General features: G+C 45.9%; 1 protein-coding gene across 3 annotated transcripts in view; it reads left to right on the top strand.

Moving 5' to 3' along the window:
• Positions 1–16,203, top strand: part of GALNT4 (polypeptide N-acetylgalactosaminyltransferase 4) — a 492,533-nt gene that overhangs the window by 302,787 nt on the left and 173,543 nt on the right. The gene's annotated exons all lie outside the window — the stretch shown is intronic.

The raw sequence follows: 16,203 nt of genomic DNA, 5'->3' as shown, positions 1-16,203 counted from the left end.
GGAGCGGTGACCGACCCAAGTAGACGATGTGAAAAATTCCCGGGGGGAGTGTGTATATCCGACCGTGGATATTGGAGAGCTATTCTGGGAGTACTATAGTGCCCTATACTTGTCTAAGCAGACGCAGTCAGAGGATAATATTGAGAAGTATCTGGGGTAGTCAGGCCTATACTGGTTGTCACCAGAGCAGCAGAAACACCTGGATAAGGACTTAATGATAGCCAGAATCCTGTGGGTTATCAAGGGGCTAGTGGGGACTAAATCTCTGGGTCCAGACTCCCTCAAAGGTGAATTTTACAAGGCCTACAGTCATATGGTATCTACTCCAGGTGTAGCAGGAGGCGGTGCTGCAGGGCACCCTACTAGTTACATTGCGTGAAGTCACAATAACGATCCTGCACAAGGAGGGGAACCTGCCGAGAACTGCTCCTCATACAGGCCTATATCCCTAATTAATTTGGATAATAAAACACTGGCCACATTGTTGGTGAATAAGCTCCTTCGCCTCATGTGCAATTTTGTCTTGGCGGATCCGTCAGGGTTTATTCCGGGGAGGAATACCACTTATGGCTTGCAAAGATTCTTTGGCCTTCTTGAGGGGATAGACCAGGACGTACTAGCCATTTCAGTCCTCCTGGACACTGAGAAGGCGTGCGATTTGGTTGAGTGGGCATCCACATTCTGCACACTCCGGGGGATGGGCTTGGGGTGCAGGTTTCTGTAGTATGTAACCTTATTGTACAGCTCCCCCACTGCATGGATAGCCGGGGAGCGGTCGGCATCCACACCGATTGGGAGAGGGATGCATCAAGGCTGAACCCCCCCCCCCCGCCGCTCCTATTTGCGCTTGCTATCGAACCGTTGACCATGGCATTGAAGGAATGGCACCTCGAAAGGGGCATTCAGCTCTACACACACACATCCTCTCCCTTTAAAGTTTATGCAGACAATATAGCCCTGGAGAAAACCTTAACCCTGTCATGAGGCAGATAATTCAGTTTGGCAATCTGTCTGGATAAAAAATTATTATTACAAATCGGTGATATTCCCTCTCACAGCCAGAGTAGAGCCCTTTTATTTATAAATGTTTTTTTATAACACGCTTAATACCGAAGAGGTTTCTAAGTGCAGACCCGGAATTCGAACCTGTGTTGCTCTGTGTCATCTTGCTTCCAAGACGAGCACATTGCCACAGAGCTATACTACCCGTGTGATGGTGATGACTACGTGTTTAGGTGGGAGTTGGTTCATGGAAGGTATCTGGGCATAGAGATGTTACGAGATCCCGAGGTCTTATTTAGGGAAAACTATGGTAGGGGTGACCACAGGTTACAGGAGCAGATAGACAGATGGAAGAATCTCCCACTTTCCCTAATGGGACGAGTTGTGATTATTAACATGGCGGGATTACCTACATTTCAATACCTGTTCCAGAATCTGCCAATCATTCTCCCCAAAATGCTTCTTTAATAGACTGTAGTGGATGCTGCAGGGACTGCTGTGGGCAGGGAAAGAGGGTGCGCTGGGAGGTGCTCATGCACTCATATCTGGGGGTGTCTGACACTCCTGGATTTTGAACACTACTTCTGGGCAGCGCAAGCCCACTTTCTATCCTTTTAGTAAGAGCAGAGACCCAGTAGGCCTCGTGTGCAAAACGAGAGGTCACTAGCAGCACGCATCTGGTGCGTACAGAGATTCTTGGTGTCAGAGGCGGGGACAAGCAGAGGCAGAGGCGGTACCGGGGTAGTAGCCAGCACATGTGAGGCATTTCAGAGAATGGTGGGGACCATTGGGGTGGAAATGCTGTATTCTCCAGCCCTGCTAGTTAAGTTTATCCACTAGGTGGGAATTACTAATGAACGGGCGTATACAGCCCTGGTGGATAAAGTGGTATTTGTGCGGATGGGAGACCTCTACGTGAGCAATTCATTCCTGAGCCTGGATGATTTTAAAGGGGGAGAGAGATGTCTTCCCTTGATGTATTTCTCCATTTTAGGATTCAGAAAAAGTTTAAGGCTTTCTTCCCGATGTTCCTGCAGCAGCCACCTGCCTTCCAGCATCTGCATGAGGTAATGGAGGCCCAGGGAGAAAGGAAACTGATCTCTCAGACCTACATGAAGATGAGGGCCGCGATGCTGGGTGCGTGGGAAGAGGCGAAACAGTGGTTGGAGGGCACGTTGGAAGTGGTGTTAAGTTATGTGTTGGTTTATGTTATAAAAATCAATAAATACAGTTTAAATACCACTGTACCTCTACTTGGATTTATTGTCCATGTGCTCAACAAGAGCATGTTGGGGTGAGGGGTTCATGCAACTAGAGGGTGTATTAATTTCCCTACCTACCACTGATCAATCTGATGTTTTGTGCATTTCTTTTTAAACTTTTAAAACAAATAAAAGTTGTTGCAAAAGAAAATGTGTGAAGTGCCCATCTCCTTCAATGTTGCTGCTTCAAACATCAGTTATTTAAAAATGTTCAGTGTAGCTGATTGTTTTCCTTTCCCCCACTTTTTTTGATGACCCTCGTAATAACTTACCGGTTTGATCCTCTAACCCATACATTTCTAGTCTTTCATGGATAAGAAATGAATCTCCGTATTTACCACTATTCAGTAACTACTGCTTCCTAAATGCAACAGTTGCTTGCGAATTGGCTCTTGTTGATCTGACAGTTTATAAAAATACAGTCAAGTTATTGCATAAAACTATACCACAAAAATAGTGTATTTATCAGGTTTGCGCTTCTGGGTGATGGTGAAAACTCAGGAGCAGCTTGTGCAACAAAATCCCAGAGATCTCCTTAGCCTCCTCTGATGGTCAACCAGGGAAGAGGATGGCAATCCTGGCAGGGTAGGTTGCAATCACAAGAAGTGTACTTATAAAATGCAAGGAAAATCTCTAGTCAGGTTATTCTCTTCATCAAACAAGCATGAGTCGGAAAAGAGTAAGAAGAAAGCAAACAGGGTTGGAAGGGCTTTGGATCTTGCCAACCCTGTAAAAGCATCTATAGTGGGCAGTCCGGATAGCAGGAAAACCAGTTATGCACGTTCATGGACAGCAGTTCGGTAGAATTGGGGACCCCTCAGTGAAAGCAATCAAAAACTCCCAGGTCTGCTATGTTCAGTGGAGAAATGAGAAAGAAGCAGATTGTAGGTTATGTGTAGGTTGATGCACCAAGCACCTTCAGCCAAAGGCAGGCCCCTGAACCCAGTGTTCTCTTTGTTAAAAAAATAAGGGCTCTCTGGATGATATATAATTTATAGGAGAAGTGCCTGTGACTTACCGTCTGCACCTTCCAGTGTAGCGCTGTCAGGTTTCCTAGGAAAATAACTGAGCCTTAGCGATTATGGCTGTTATGGAATATTAGGTCAAGTTTTTGTTTTTTTTAGAAGAAAATATAGGAAAATTAGGGCTAATGCTGTTCAAAGATGGCAAACGGCATTAGCAGAAGAAACAGGAAGCAGTTCAGAGACTTCTAGAGCTGTGGTAGGGGATCCTTGAAATACCAGAAGGGCTGTGACTAATCCTGGGGGATCGACACCTTTGGCTAAGGTGGAGCCCTGTGAGCCTGCTACTCTTACCCCTCGGGGAATAGGGCAAGCAGGATCCCTCTACGGTGGTGTCCCCTTAGTGAATAGGGACCCTGATTGGGGTATATGTCATCCCCCCATACTAATTCTATTCTAGGGTATGCAGGGCCTAGGTTTTGTAATAATCATATACACCCTTTATTCATGGCTGACTTGGCTTCTAACCATAGATATGCCAATCCCCCTCCAAGAATGAGGACAGACAAGTGAACCAGCCCACTGGAGGAGTGTCCGTGCGACGGCTAATCACAGGGAGCCTCAGCAGGCTTTGCAGAGTTTAACAGCGTGATACAGGGCAAAGGAGTCATGGGGCGGAACAGAGAAACCCCAGCGCCAGCGTGATGGGATGGGACACATTGCAGGAAAGTGTAGTTATGTTATGTTATTTTGCATTTATATAGCGCCTTATATACCATTGGTATGGTCTGAAGCCATTGTGGGAAAGACCGACGCAGTGCCCAGTTGAAGATTGAAGTAAGTGGCTTAGCGTCAGCAGAGACAGTGTAGAAACTCAATGGCCCTCCCAACGGGCACTGCCACGGGAAACCAAGTATGCGGTCACTCAATGATAGAGAGAGGCGAGTGATCGAGGGAGAGAGAAAGAAAAGTAGACGAATCACAGAGTGGAGAAAGTGAATGATTGAAGTGAAGACAAATGAAACCCCAGACTGAGGAGTGAGAAGAAACCAAACCCCAAAGTGGGGAACAAGAAAGATTGAAACCCTAGAGTGGGTAGCGAGAAGAAACAGAGCCCCAGAGTAGGGAGGGCCTGAAAACTCCAGAAAGGGGAGCGAAAGACTGAAAGAATCCCAGAATGTGAAGAAACTGAGAGAAAACCTGGCTGATACCATAGGGCAACCGTCCAGCACATTAAGAAATGCCTTTTTTGTTTTTGATACTTGAACTATGGGCAAAGGCCTGTACGAAAGGGGGCGGGATGAGGTCACAAGCCGACAGCCATCCCGGATGAAGTCTCCCTTTCCTGTTTTTTGTTGTTGTTTGGATGATTCCTTTGAGCTAGGTAAGGTGAGCAGGTTATAATAGTATTCCGGGAAGAGGACATTATTATTATGTTATTGAAGTCTCAATGAGCACGCTTTAGATTTTCTTTGATAGTATGGGGATTTAACCTCTATAGAGTTAGAGAAAGACTATACTATCTGAACTTAACCAGAATAAAGACCTATTTAAACTATGTCTCCTAGTCTGAGTCCTGATTCTAACTGACCACAGAGCTCATACTTCCACACTTGCCAAGGTGTTGTCTTTCCTCATGATTGATCTACGCATTTAGCTTCCAGATTTTAATGTTCCTGGTTCCTTGTTTCCTCTCCTACCTCTCCCAGTGCTTTGGCTTCCTTATGTCTCTTGTGCTATGTGCCTCTGGACAGTCCTCCCTGCTACACTTCCCACGATGCCATAGGCTACCATCCTCTCCTCTTTGCCTTGCACTTCCTCTCCATTTGCTCGTTTTTCCCATTTCCCGCGTCCAGTGACGCCAGCTAGTGCATTGGCCCCCTGCCAGCGCTTTTTCTAATTCTTCGGTGCCTGTCACCTTCTGCTTTTGCTCGTCAGATGGCCATCTCCTTCCCTTGATTATCTGCTTGACAATCTGATGGGCTTCTCCTTCTATGGTTTCCCCTACTCAGCTGTAGAGGATTTGCCCCTATTTTATTTATTTATTGCATTTGTTACACGCCCAAACCCTAGGGTATCACGACGTAGTTACAGACATCTTTAGTATTGCTTTGGAAATATTCCCTTACATACTTGTAAATAGACAGTGTTACAAAATAGACATTATAAATCAATACAATACAAATCAATAGCATAGACTTTTAACATGCATAGGATGAAACAATACAGGAAACATAATTATTTACAACTCAGTCCTCCAATAGGTGTGCATCTTTCTAAACCTAAGGGGACTGACTAGACCTAAGGAGGCTCACTAAGGTTGGTTTTTGTATGCGTTTGCTAAAATTGGTTAAATAACCATGTTTTTAAAGTTTTTTTGAATCCAGAGAAGGATTTCTCATTTATGATGTTTAGTGGGAGGGAGTTCCAATGTTTGGGGGCTGAAAATTGGAAGCTATTACCTCCTGCTCTAAAATATTTGTAGCGAGGAACCACGAGGAGCGAGTTATTGTTAGATCTGAGCATTCTGCTGGATGTTTTTTTCTTAATGGCGTTGTGCATGTAGATAAGGGCTTTTTTTGCAAGGCATTTGTGGGTGACACATAATGTTTTAAAGATAATGGGTAGCCAGTGGGTCTCCCTCCTAATATTGTAGATATGGTCGGATTTGTTTATTGCTGGGCCTGCTCGTAGAGCTTTGTTCTGCATTAGTTGTAATTTACTTAGGTTTGTGTTGGACGTCCCTAGTAGTAGAGCATTACAATAGTCCAACTTTGACAGAATCAGAGCCCTAGCCAAAGTAATACAGTTTGTGGGTGTGAGGAATTGGCGGCTTAAGGCAATTCATTTATATGTGTAAAATGTGGATGACGAGAGTGCAGATATGTGTTTAGCCATGGTGAGATTGGCATCTAGGTACACTCCTAACGTTTTTACCTGTTTAAGTACTGGAATCAATGTGCCATCAATGTTGATTGAGGAGTAATCCGAGTGGAGGGTACCTATTTTGGTTTGAGATCCCACAGTGAGAATCTCTGTTTTCTCATCATTAAGGCAGAGGCTGTTCAAAGCCATCCAATTTTGGATGATAGCATAGATTTTGTTAATGGTCAATGTGTCCTGGTCGTCGTTCCCTGAGATTGGTATGAGGATCTGGGTGTCATCTGCGAAGTTGGTGTAGATGACACCCATGTCGTCTAATGCTGAAAATAGAAAGTTCATATATGCATTATATAGAGTTGGTGAGAGGCATGGTCCTTGGGAATCCCGATGGGGACTGATATGGGATCAGCAGCATCTTTGCCGATGGAGACTCTAGCCATGCGTTCGGCTAGAAAGGATTTCACCCAAAGGGTCGCGTTTTTAGAAAAGCTAAAATCATTAGCTAGGGTGGTGCATAGTTTATTATGACCTACAAGGTCAAAAGCTGCAGATAAATCTAGCAGCAGTAGTATACATAGTTTCCCTGAGTCTCTGATGGTGTCCACCTAAATTTTCATATCAATGAGTGCCGTTTCCGTAAAAGGTTAGGCCCGAATCCAGATTGTCTGACTCCCAGGAGCTGGTTTTGTTTGAAATGGGTTTGGATTTGTGAGTATGCTATTTTATCTATGATCTTAAGCAGGAATGGGACCATGGTTATTGGTGGGTAATTCGTGGGCACAGTCGGGTCAAGGGTAGGTTTTTCTAGAAGTGGGGTGACCCAAGCTTCTTTGATACTGGCTGGGACCATGTTTGTGTTGAAGGAAGCATTGACAAAATTAGTAACAATAGGGGTGAGGGTAGATGCACATGATTTAACAAAATGGGCTGGGAAGTTATCCCCTTTGCAGTTAGAGGCTTTTAGTTTGGTAATAGTATTAGTCACTAGCTCGTGTCACTTGTGTGAAATAGAATAGTAGGGTATCATTATCATTGGAATTTGTTGTGTTATTAGGGATATTTTCTTCAGCAAATCGATTTTGGAAGCTAATGCATCTTGAATGGCGGTGCACCATTCTTTGCTAGTATTGGTTGGGGTGGTGGCTGGCAAGGGGGTTTTCCAGCTCTCTGAGAATGGAGAACAGCTATTTTGAGTCTGAGGCGGCATTGCTAATGCGTGTGTTATATGCATTTGCTTTGTGAGTAATAATTACCGCTTTGTAAATTTTATTTGCAGCATTAAAAGCATTAGCAGAGCCTGTAGTGGTTTTTTTGTTTTTTTTGTGGTTATCTTCAAGTGATCGTTTGGTTCGCCTTAGCGATACTAGCTCGTCGAACCAGAAACATGTTCTTTTATCGGCATGTCGCGTTTTAGTTGTTAGTGGTGATAATTAATCAATAGTGGAGGTGTGGCACTTGTGGTAGGTTATCACTAGTGACAGTTAGTTGCTAAGGCTTTACTAAGGATAGGGTTTAAGTTCTCCGCTGTGAGTTTACGAATGTTTCGTGTTTCATAAGTATCCATTGTCTTAGTCTTGGGAGGGCATATTTCATTGCATGTAAGGGTGAAATGTACACTATGATGGTCTGTCCAGTCAAGAGGTGTGATTGACTCAATAGCTAATGTGCCGTTGAGTGAGAGTATCCAATCCAATGTTCTGCCCTTTATATGGGTTGGGGCATTCACAAGTTGCGTGAATTTCATATCTTTAAGGGCAGTGTGAAGGGCTTCGTGGTCTTGGCTATCATTAAAGCCTAGATTGAGGTCACCAAGGATAATACATTTAGTATTTGGTTTGTTGAGCGAGTCTAATAGCAGAGGTATGTCTGCGTCTAGATGGTTATTGGTGTTGGGTGATCTGTAGATCAACACAAGGTTGATAGTAGTTTTATGGTTGGTTGCAAATTTGGCTAAGAGGATTTCGTAACCTTCTAGTTCTTCGAGGGGGCATGATCTTAATTGTAGGTTGGTTTTAGCTATAATGGCTACGCCACCTCCATGAGTATTGGATCTGTCAGCCCTGAGTATGGTATAGTCAGGTGGGATGGCGAGAGCTAGCAATGGTCCAGATGCTTGGTGGAGCCAGGATTCTGTGACTATTAGGAGGTCCTAGAATCTGTTCCCTTATCCTACAGATACCCATGCTTGCCTTTGTTTTTGGGTTCCTTACACTTCCACTTTACGAGATTCAAGAGAGGTTGGCGTGGGTGTCTGCGGAGACTGTAGCTCTCTCCTGGGTGAGATGTACATTTACCTATAATTCTGACTATTTACAGTGTTAATGAGGCAAGATACTAATTAAAGCACTTTAGTTACAGGGATTCTGTGAAGAACACTGACCCTTAACCACCCCTTGTGTTGTTCCCCTGTCTCTCTGTGGACCTGCGTATCTCAGGTAATGTGTTTTCTTAGTCCAGACAGGGCGTTCAGTGCAGGTCAGGAACATTAGTACCTGGAGTTGCCGACTCTTCGATCGATCTTTGGGTCTTTAAGGCCCTTGCATGATTTGTTCAGGGACTGACACAGCACTGTTTAGCCAATACCTTGCCCGGCTAGAAATCCCCATGTGCAAGAAAGAAAATGCCCACAAACAGGCCTTTTCTATCTATGCATTCAGGATAGGAAACTGTTTCTCTTTCCATCAGACTCACCCGCTCATTAATCCGTTTTAGGAAATAACTTAAAACACTTCTCTTCAAGCAGCATCTCTTGGTCCCTGCACCACCTAATAACTGCTGAGAGAATCCGCCTAAAAGGATATGATATGATGTGATAGTTTATTTATATAGCGCCTATACACAATGTGTTTCAAAGCGCTTCAAGGCAAGGGAGGTAATATGGGGAAATACAATGACATTCTTACAGGCCATGAACAGTAAGGATGTGAAATTAACTATCGTACTCGGCCTGACGACATTTCAGACAGTGCAAGAGCTAAGACATGGATAAGGAAGGAAGGGAGGGGGAGAGTGGGAAGGAAATAGAAACAGACAGGTGACTATCGTACTAGGCCTGACGACATGTCTGGTAGAGCCAGAAAAAAACAAAAGGTGAGGGAGAGGGGTGCAGAAAGGGGTGGAGGAACAATAAAAGCGACTATCGTACTAGGCCTGAGGACATTTCAGATATTGCTTGAGGTGGGGGGGGGCAAGCAAGGATAGGTGGAGGAGACAAAGAAGGTTGCTATCATACTAGGTCCAGGGATAATTCTGATAGAGTAAGTGCATAGAAGAAAGTAAGGGGAGGAGATGGGAAAAGGGAGAGGAGGAGAGAACAGAGAGTAAGCAGTCAAAAAGAGTGGAGAAGCAAGAGGGGAGAGTGAATACAATTGCAGAAGTCAGTAGTAACACCTAATGTTGCATGCCAGGATACAAGATGAAGATGGGAACAGCATGATTCAGGGCCACCTTGAGTACAAGATGCAAAGGAAGTCCAGCATGAGAGTTGAGAAAGGGTGCTGCACCGTGGATCAATGAAGTCCATAAACTAGATCAACTAGAAACTCAAAGAAATGGCCAGTAATGGACTATGTGCTTGCCCCTGTCCCCACATGTAAACACTCCCTGAACCCTTCTCCTCAGCCAGTTTTATAATGCCTCATGGCCATAAAGTGTTGCAGACAGAGAGGTCACCATCCTTTGGATTTTTAGGGTGTCTGGAATCAGAAAATATATATAATGTTGCTATGTTTCAATTTCCTCCTGAGGTTCTTTTCCCTCACTGAACTGATGTGCCACCATACCAATTAGTCTCTTTGGAATTTTCTAACACATACGTGTTCTAGTTTATGAATGCTAAGTAGGAAAATGTAACTATGGGTTTGTTTCAGGATTTTTTCTTGCTTGTGTGACAAACACAACATTGTCCAGTTATCCCAAAAATTAAAAAAAAGTTCATTCGAAAGCTTTTTATGCTTTAAGAATGATGCATCACAGTTCTAGAGATTCTACAAAGCAAAAGAGGTTGTGCGCATTTTAAGTACATCTCAAAGAACTGCTAGGGGAACTCTTAGCTAACCGAGATATTTAAATCCACCAATATAGCAAGAACGACAATACAATTGGCATGGATATGTTGCCACCCAGTTACATAATCCAGACCACCCGCCCCCTTACATTCAGGAAGAGGACGGAGGGCATCTTAATTTTTTTTTAATTAGTCCCTATGAATTTCCAAAACAGTTAACCTCGATTTACCAGAAACTGCTGGTTACATTTTCATTATGAGATAATTCACGTTGTAATCTGTTATTTATTTACCGAATTTTGCATGTACAAAAATGCTTCTTGGGCAGGTTATTGGAGCTGATAACAGACATTTTACTATCCAATCCTAGCCTAATTATTCTAGAAGATTCTATGTCCTACTTAGTGATTGCATTCAATTAGTTTTGTCATCACTGGTCTCACTCCAGAAACATAAAGCCTGTCGTATTTTTGATCCCACCACTACATCTATTCCAAGAGTATTATCAGCTGAATCATTCCCAGTGATCCTATCACACCACTGTCTGAATCCTTTACAAAACCTCCAGTTAAATTAGAATCCGATGCAATGATTACATGATCTTGGAAATTAATCATTGATCTGGGAGTCTAATTACAAAAGAATTGGTCAAAGCCAAATGATTTTCCACGAAAGCAGTGGTTGAGGCTTCTACCAACCTGAGCATTAAACTTGAACACCTTAAAAACTACATGATGTAAGTGGTTGATGGAATAGCACCACCGAAAATGGTCCCATCAAAGAAGATAAATACCAAATATAACTGATTCTCACCGGAGACCAATGTTCTATGGTATCCAACCAGAAATCTAGAGATAAAATCGAGATATTCGCTTCACCCTGTCATAGAACATTGTATGTAAAAGACAGCTATAGATCTAAAATACTGTATTACTTAAAGCAAAGTAAGATTTTCTGTTTTATTGGATATATAATGCAGCTAAAGAATTGTTTACTTTCCTAAAACACCTGGGCAACCATCAAGTCCTATCAACTACCATATTCCACTCTCAGAAGATGGTGGGTGGTTTATCGGAAATACTCCACCTTGCCACTTTTTTCTGATATTCGTGCCACACATCCCACAGCCATATTGACCAACCGTTTTAGCTTAAATCAAGTGAGAAGTCTAGTCCCCAGTTTTAGCTGCATGATGTTCAGAATCACCATTAGATTATGCTCCACCTCAAATCCCCAAAGACATCTTAGTATTATTTAGCATCCAAGTCATGGGATTCTTCAACATGTCATTGACCTCTGGTGTGATCGCTATTGCTTGGAAACAAGCAGTGATTCTCCCTCTGCTGGAAAAGACGCTTCTAAAGCTGTAAGACTTCAGCCATTTCTGCCCAATCTCCCAAATTCCTTTATTCGCTAAGCAGCTAGAACAGGTAGGACACCAGCTCACAAGGTTTGTGTAGAACCATGTGCTGTTCCATCCTGCACAGCTAGTCTTCAGGCCTGGCTGTAGTACAGAGCTGGTGAAAATCACAATGCTTGATTTAAATGGCGAGTAAGTTGATGGTGGCAGTTCCACAGCTCTGGAGGCCTCTAAAGCACGATAAGCCTCATCATCACCGGATTAGACTCTAAGATGTCCATGAAGTTAAGAACCAGAAAATAGGTCTTGTCCTGCTACATGTCCTCACTCAACAATATCATACTGACACACATCTGATTGGCTGGTCCTTGGTTCAGCATAAATGGTTCATCAATAGTACCCTATTCCCATGAAGTTACCTTATGATATGATATGATATGATATGGCATTTGTAACGTGCCTATACACAAATGTTTCAAGGCGCGACGAGGCAAGGAAGGGGGAACAAAGGGAGGATAGACACCAATCTTACTAGGCCAAGTGACATTGAGATTGCACAGGTGCAGGGGAAATGGGAGGGGGCAGTGCTGTACATGGGATCAAAACAATAACAGGAAGTGCGGCAAGCAGGTGGCAGGTGCAAGGGTAAGTGCAGACAGCAGGTGTCCAAGAGTTCAGGAAGGGGGACTGTAGGCTTACAGATACAGACCCAAGTGCAAGGGTTGCCGGGAGGCAGTGCAGGGGTGCAAGTGGGCAGCCAAGGACCTGGGCCCGAAATCAGAGGGTAGCCAGGTGACCAGTGCAGTATCAGAAGGAAATCAGCGGGGAGAGGAAGAGAGAAGGCAGAAGCAAAGAAGAAGGTCTTGCGGTGCTTCCGGAACCAGAGAGGGTTCTCCTCAAGTTTCAGAGAAGCAGGGAGGCTGTTCCACAGGGAGGCCCCAGCCAAAGAAAGAGATCTAAGCGACTGACCATGAGGAAGTTGGAGGTAGAGGCGCGAAGAGCTCGAGTAGGAAGGTATTTACGAAGAGCGATGTGGAGGTATTGAGGAACCAGGCCCCAAAAGGCCTTCTGGACAATGCAGAGGGTCTTGTAACTTCATACTTGCAGCCACTGGGAGCCAATGCAGAGATTTCATTGCTGTAGAGATACGATCCCTGGGCTTGAGGCCAAGGACAAGTCTTGCAGCCCTGTTCTGGATGAGTTGCAGAGGGCTGAGAGTAGAAGCAGGCAGATTTAGAAAGAGGCTGTTGCAGTAGTCCAGCCTAGAGAGAACCAGAGCTCTAGAGTCAGTGAGCTTCTGGGGGCGGGGGTGGGGCAAGGAGAGGAAAGGAAGAATACCTCTGAGGAGGTGCAGTTGGTAGTTTGACTTCTTAGAGATGTCGGAGATGTAAGGAGAGTGTGGAGTCGAAGATGACCGCGAGGTTCTTAGCCTCACAGGTGGGAGCAGGAAGAGTGCCAAGGGAGGCCGGCCAGAGAGTAACAGGAAAGGAGGGTGCAGGTGTGCCGATGAGGAGAATCTGTCTTACTGGCATTTAGGCAGAGATCGTTGGCGGCACATCACTCCTGGATAGCAGACAGTCAGAGATGAGAGAAGGATGGCAGAGGGGAGCCTGAAAACAATCTGAGTGTCATCCACATAGCACTGAATGTTGGAGCAGAGAGTGGCAATGTGGTGGGCGAGAGGTGCCAGGTATTGGTTGAAAAGCCAGGGAGAGAGGTTAGACCCATGGGGAACACCACATATAGAGAGTGAGATAGAGGAAAGGAAGGACCCAAGTTGGAGGTCAGAGTCATACCAGGAGTTGCACTTGGCTTTGGGCTTCAAGCGGATCCTCATGACATGGGCAAGAGCATCAAGAGTATCAGAGATAGAAGAGTGGAGCATGGAAAGGGCTGTGTCAGGATGTGAGTCAGTCAGAGGATGAGGAGGGAGAGAAAGTGGCGGCGATAGCCTCAACTGACGCACGCTTCATGGTCGGATGACCGAGAAGGTAGGTGGCAGTGCTGGAGCTTGGCCTGAGGGGTAGAGAGGGAGAGATTGGAGGAAAGGAGAAAGTGAACACTCCAGGAGAGAGGGATGTTAAGGAAGATGGAGAGGGGAAGGTCTGAGGAGATCAGAACATCCAGAGTGTGCCCTGCAGAGTGAGTCAGGCTAGAGGGGAGAATAGAAAGAGAGCGAGAGTCGCAGAGGTCGCCAAAGAGTCCAGAGGAGGGACCGGAAGCATCCAGATGGCTGTTAAAGTCTCCAAGAAGGAGGAGTTGAGTGGTCAAGGCCAGGAGGGAGGAGGAGAGGTCCGCCAATTCAGAGAGGAAGGAGGTGATCTGACCAGGTGGCCGATAGACTTGAAAGACTTCTGGGGAGGGGTACAAATCAGAGTTATGCCCTGCAGAGGTGTAGAAGCAGCCGTTGGGGTGGGCAGAAAAGGAGGGAGGAGAGGGCAAGGTAGCCAAGGAGGAGGCAGAGGGGGGAGTCAAGGAAGCTGAAGAAGGGAGAGAAGGGACAGCAGGAGAAGAAAATAAATTGATAAGGTGTGGGAAGCGTATATCAAAGAGGAGAAGGTTGCCATGAGGGCCTAGGACCAAGATAGTACCATTCAGGTAAACATTAATGATGACCTTAGAAGAGTGGAAGGGGGCCAGGAGGGCCTCCCACCGGGGGCCACCATTAGTGGGAGAAGAAGAGAAAGGAGAGAGCACAGAGACTATATGAAGAGTCCATAGGTCTGGCGAGGGAACGATAACGAGGATGTTGTGAGGGTCTGTCTGGAGGATGCACTGGTATAGGTGTCAGCGATAGGGAAGCCTGTGTTGGAGACCAGGATATCCTTTTTGAACTTCTTCCTACCAGATTTCGTGAGGAGATCAGGATGGTCGATAGAGAAGCAGTTTGAAAAGATAGGAGAAACAGGGAGCACCATAGAGTAGGTGGGTGAAGAGAGGAAGAGGGGTTGAGGGGAGTGGTGGGGGGGAGACTAGGGGAGGACACAAGGAGGGCTGCAAACAGGCGAGACAGAAAGGTACAAGACAATAGTGTACGATTGACTAAGTAGACAAGAGCTCAGATGGAAGAGCAGGCCGAAAACAAGGCAGTCCGGTAAGCAAATCAGGTTACCAGGGCACCACGAACAGAGCAGTCATTAAAAAGAGAACCTAGAGGAGGATGGAGAACAGCAGAACACAGAACAATATACAAAAGAACAAAGCATTCGACAAATGTAAACCTAGAAGAAGGAAGAACGTAGCAGAACACAAAGCAATACAATGCAAAACATGGCAGTCAGTGAGGAAGAGCCAACGGGTGCGTGGGTGCAAGAGGTTGGAGAAGGGGGGCGCGAGGCACATGCAATCGGGAGTTGTGGGGCTCCGCCCGGGCTAACGGCACGCAGGTGTGACCACGGCATAAGGTGGAGAGGGCGCTAGAGCACACGCAATCGCAGGATTGCGAGGGACCACGCAGGTAAGGGAGTTGAAGCGCGAGCAATGCCAGGATAGAGGTGGTGAGGGCTGGCGCGTAGCAAGCAGGGATAGAGGGGTGCAGATGGGTACGCAATCAAGGAATGCGAGGGGCAACGCAGGGAAGGGCAAACCCTCTGGTTCTTGGCCGAGGGGGCTGTCACAGCAGGGGGTGACTTGGTTGGCTGATTTAAAGGGCATGCCATCCAATGGGAGCGCGGTGGGTTGGAGGGAGGGGGGAGCGGGCACACAACAGGCTGCAGCGCGAGAATAAATCTTTACATATGCACAGCTTGTGCCACAGAGAACCTGTCCTCCCACCAGAACCGGAGAAGTTGACGTTGCCTGATGATTGTGGGGATAGCCTGTGGGGACAGAGGGAGTAAACCCATGTTGGTGCATGCTTGCAGGGGTTCAGGCCCTGTGTCCAAACAGGTCCAAACAGGAATTGCCCATTTCTTCGTCTGCCCTTCGCTTCAGACGCCCGGGCGAGAGACGCACTTGATCTAAGAGCAGAAAGGAAGAGGCAAGGCTCAGAAGGTGGGTGGTGCTAAGGCCAGGTGACCTAGATCCACTTGCACCTGCTCCCCATCTGCAAAGGAAAAGAGGCTGGAGGGCTGCTTAAGTAGGGGAAAAGAGTGGCAACCAGGAAGGCACCAGGTGGGTGGGGCTTAGGCCAGCTAACCTAGATCCACTTGCACCTGCTCACCATCTGCCTAGCTTGGTAAGGACTGAAAAAATCTCATAGCTTCCACTATGGAATTGACAATCTACCTTTCTCTAGTGTATTTTTACCACAGCCTTCTCTCTTCTGCAGTATGTGCCTTTCACGCCAACTTCTAATGCCCACTCTAAAGCCAATGGGTTTGTTGTCCTCGTGCTGTGCCCTGCTTACTGTCAGTGAGTGTATGTGTTGGAAGTAAAGAACTCTGGTTCTTTATTGGTTTACTAAATCTCTTGTGGCTGCCTGTTGGTAATGCAGGGCTCTTGCGTCACGTGGACCGAGCTCTCATAATTATTTTCTGCAATCTTCGATGTACGGGTCAACTGCTGCCAGGTGAACCGTCCTCGCAGAGTGTTCCTCTGCCACATTGCTTCCGCAACCATGCTGAATTGAATGAAGCCAAACCAGGCCCAGCTATTCCCACAGCTAAAGTGAGTCTTGCACTATTCCAATGCCAACCAAGGATCAGAACAGTGATGCCAGTTATTCATTGGGGCATCCCTTAAAGGGACTGGCAAAGCATGGGCAAGCTTTCAGTGTCAGTCCTTTGG

The sequence above is a fragment of the Ambystoma mexicanum genome, chromosome 5q, assembly GCF_040938575.1.
Source record: "Ambystoma mexicanum isolate Mex_15411 chromosome 5q, UKY_AmexF1_1, whole genome shotgun sequence".
NCBI classification, from domain to species: domain Eukaryota; kingdom Metazoa; phylum Chordata; class Amphibia; order Caudata; family Ambystomatidae; genus Ambystoma; species Ambystoma mexicanum.
The sequence above is the reverse complement of the archived record's forward strand: the minus strand, read 5'-3'. Positions and strand labels throughout refer to the sequence as shown.